Here is a 4852-nt window from a genome sequence, read left to right as displayed (position 1 = left end):
TAGGTTATTTAATGCAATTTACAACCGGGTGCGTACAACATACTGCTGGGTTTGCTGTACTAGGTATATTCGACAGTTAGGTAACACCGGCCGTTTAAGCGCAACTAGTGTACCAGACTCTAGTGTAAAACTAAATATGATACCCTTAGTCCTGCCCTTTACAATTTTTATATCACTGTTTATGACAAACGACCATTAGAAGAAGCACATACACATTACTTCTCTAAACATAAGGTCCTATAGGATTACACACTGCATACATGCATATTGTTTGGTCAGTAAATCATAAATCAGAGCAAAAATTATTAAATTTTGAATTAATATTATTTAGTTACATTTATGTTATATAGTTTGTGGTTTTGTTAAATAGCTATAACTTTTTTGTTTGACAATATTTTATAAAGAAAAAGCAACTCGATGTCCTCAAAAATATTCTTCTTTTTCGATTTTTCATTATTTGTATTTAAACTCTAACTTCAACTTAAAGGCCACAGTTTAAATTCTAATTGTAATTTTGCTATATTGCCGGCAAATGCGGTGTGGCTTTATACACACATATACATTATAATTAATGTGCATGTAAGTACATTATGTAAATATGAAGTCCCTAAAAAATAAATATGCCCCTTATGAAGTTTGGTGCCACTGGCGGATTTTTATATTTCACTTTGTGCTTTCTCTTGCGCGATACTTGCACACGGGTGTACAGATATAGGAGGTACCCTGCTATATTTTATACATAACATACAAGCCATATCACACGCACGCATGCATATTATCCTAATGACAATGACGGTAATAACAACGTCATAACAGCTCCTTTTATGCCCGTCCGCAGCCGGTTAATTTCTTATTTCTACTCGGTCCCGGTGGTGTGTATACCTCCTCTGTTTATATGCCGTCTTTGCCGTTGCTCCAGCGCCTTCCTATATTATATGTGTAACAGCTATATCATCTCTCTCTCTCTCGCCTAGGTTCCTCTCGGTTGAACTATAATATATATATATATATATATATATATATATATATATATATACGAACCGTACCTGTATGTTATACCGCTGAGGATCTTTTGTTGGGCGTTATTAAATTACACGTACAATTTACTCCCCCCCCTCATCCCCCGTGGTAACGATAGCGGAACAGGGCTTCTCAAAAAAAACCACACACAGTCACAGGTGAGCCTACCTGTATTCTTATATAAGTTACACGGCCAAGTGTATACGCCAATGGAATATTTGTACTCGAAAATAGTATATAGTTTTATATTATATATATTTGCTATACTGTCTGGACATAACTGGAACTCCGGCTCTAGGGAATTTTCATGGTCTCTATTCGGTCCAGATATACACATATATTATAATTTATCTCTAAACTAGAGCAGTATATTATAATAATAATTACAAGGCGAAAACCAATTTCTTAACGATATTAATTATGTTATCTGTGCGGGGCAAACCCGTTTAGTGAGTTTCGACGAAAATTGATTGTTTTAATTTATATATTTAAAAAAATGTGTGTGTGTATATATATATTTGTAAATATAATATAGAGTTTATATTAATATAATTATACAGTATTGCCGTCAGCCGTGATAATCGTTGTATATATTATAATACATGGGTATTATAAATTCGATCGGTTATAAAAAAATGTTTTTTTTTTTTAATAAATCAACATGTGAAATTAATTAGTACCGTTGTTTTACATATATAATTTCCGTGTGCCACGTATATTACCTATAGTATTTAGGTATTCAGATCAAATGTTTAGTATACAGAACTTAATAATAATAACAATAACATAATATATTGTACCAATATCCGTACAAAAAACAAAGGCAGATCCAATGGGAAAATATTCTATAAGGACGAGCAAAATGTGGGCAAAGGTTTAGTGTATAAAAACCCGTTGTGCTAGAAGTAAAGCGCCCCGGTGTCTGTGTAAGTTCCTGTAAGTATGATATGAGTGAAGTATAGGAACACCTAATAGATGTGGTCGAATAGTGATGATGGTTCTACCGGCTTGTATCAGTCGCGATTCGGCCGGTAGACAATCTGTGGCATAAAAAAATTGTTTTAAAAAAAAAATACACCATTATATTAATAAGATTAGTGGGATCGGCGTACGGTTTTAATAGTGTATATTATCAGCTTGTCGATAATATATATATACCTACTAATGAAAATGTATATGTTCTATTAATTTTTTTGTTTTTTCACATACAACCGGCAGGGTGCCATCTGTCAACGGTACATGAATTATGATGTTTCACGGTTATACAAACTGCCGAATCATGAATAGCTAATGATTTCCACTAGAAATCAAGATAGGACCAACAGTCGACGGGATTACAATATTATTACTACTTTATCAGATGAAAACCTAAGTATAATCGCTTTCGATGTACACAATGAGTATATGGTTTTTGCGTTTAGTTCTCATCAAATTTTTTTTTAGGCATTTTCCAATTATCATTTTCATCCCGATTTATAAGGTTCATATTACTATCGTTTTTTTTTTTTTTTAATTATGTTAACCCGTGTACCTATATAATACAGTTTGTAGGTATTATTAAACTCAGACAACTATAATCGGTGCCCGTGTAATGTAATGTACATTAAAAAATGAATTAACGTGACTTAATGAAAAACATTTGCAATCCTTTATCCTTTAATTTAATCATTTTTAAGATTTGTGTGTAAAACAAATCAATGACGATACCTTTATTTTTTAATTGAAATTATGTAAAATAATATACAAGTATTTTATACAGTATTACGAACAATTGATTAACTATAATGTATTGTAACTTACATACTTGTATTGTTTGTACTCGTTTGAGGAGATGTCGGAAGGAAGTATTGCTAAGTGAGTATAGAGAATTTTTGCTTTGCTAGGAGAGTAGAATAATACAAATATATATACTTGTATTTCTCTATCATATTTTTTTCATGATGATTTAAAAAATATCAAACGCACAATTATTCATGTGCAAGTGCATACATAAAGTCGACGGTATTATTATCGCGTTAATTGTATTGTAGTACACTTTGGTCACCACTGATTAACATAATAATAATACAACATAACCGACCGTCTTCAGAGTACAAGAAAATCGTTATTTGAGTGTGCTGCTGATGGTCGAGAGAGAGAAAGAGAAAAAGTGTTGAATATTATGAGGTGTTGGGTGCCCGTCAAACGGCCGTACTTAATGTCTTCACACCGTGCCGACCGCCGAGACTAATTGTAAAAGATGTCTTCATCGTATAGTATACATACATATACACACACAGATGTCAGAATAAAGTGGCTTTACATTGCCCGTATACAATAATAATAATAATAATAAAAATACAGTCATCATTCTTTCTCCTCCTCCTCCTAGTGGACGTTTGACTTTTTTTTCTCATATACACACATAGGTAGGAACATTATTATTATTTTTTTTTTTTTACTTGACGGAAATAATAATTATTATTAAATTATTATAACGTGGTACATTGCGTATATCACGTTATTTATAATATACTATGTTATTATTATTATTTTTGAAGGAAAATATCTGGGAAAATAATAATATAATACAAAATAAACTAATATTTATAATCCAACGTCGTTGTCGTCGTTTGATTTTTTTAATTCAATTTTTTTTTTTTAAATATATAATCGTATACATTATATTATATTAAAAATCTTATATAATGTTAAAAAAAAAAAAAAAAAACAACTCACTTTTAATATTTATAAATGTATATCATATTTTTATTATACACAAGTCATTCCGGAACAGACGGTTTAATACAACAGTTAAAAATAATAATTTAATTAATAATAATAAGACAAAGGTCGATAATGATGACGATGATGGTGATAACGACTATGATCGCTTATTAAAATTGTTAGTTAATGTATGTATGTATATATTATATTACAATAAATCAACAACAACGGGATGATGTGTTTTTTTCTATACACGAAACAAAGAGGGGGGAGGAGGTGAAAAGCAGTATACATATACATGTTATACTTCCCGTCTATACAACTTAACTCTGAACTTAACTCATTATGTACCTATAAATATATATTGCACTCGCATATTTATTACATAATATAATATATTATAAATCAGAATTTATTATACTCAGACATAGGTAATATTATAATATCGTATTGCTCGCCGTTCTCAAACAAAAATATATAATTATATTGTACAATATTAAAAAATATACCATAAAATAATATGCCATGATATATAATTATAGCCGTTGCCAATATACTATATCCGATTTATATACAATGTATATAATATTATCATTACAATTATTATTATTTTACATTTATATGTAATATACAAATATATAAATTTGACTAGATTTGATTAAACGTTAAATAATTGCCTGAGACATTTTTTTTTATGGTCTAATCGTATTTACGCTGTCGGTCGATAAAAGATGTATATCTATATATATATATATATGTTATTGTTTTTTTTTGTTTTTGAGAAGTTAAAAAATAAATAAATTTGGCATATTTCCATGTTTTTAAACAATACATATATTTATATTATTATTACCTTTAAAAAAATGGTGGCTGTCGAAAAAAAAAGTAGTAGATACACTTAATACTTAAACAACTAATAATAATTAGTCTACAGTCTTAACGAAAAGAAGAAGTATCGTTGTAAACCGTTTTACGTTGATAACAGTATCAATAAAACGGAATATATAGGAACCTAATTAATAATATTAATAATAATAGTTATGGAAATTAATAATGATGATAGCGAATAAATATATTATACCTATAATAGTTACACAGTGTACAGACAGGCGGCCAAAAGATAACT

Source organism: Adelges cooleyi, unplaced genomic scaffold (assembly GCF_023614345.1).
Source record: "Adelges cooleyi isolate 19-005CV unplaced genomic scaffold, UGA_ACOO_1.1 ACOO_flye_CR_arks_rails_tigmint_CR_PRNA_376, whole genome shotgun sequence".
Classification (NCBI taxonomy): Eukaryota; Metazoa; Arthropoda; class Insecta; order Hemiptera; family Adelgidae; genus Adelges; species Adelges cooleyi.
The sequence above is the reverse complement of the archived record's forward strand: the minus strand, read 5'-3'. Positions refer to the sequence as shown.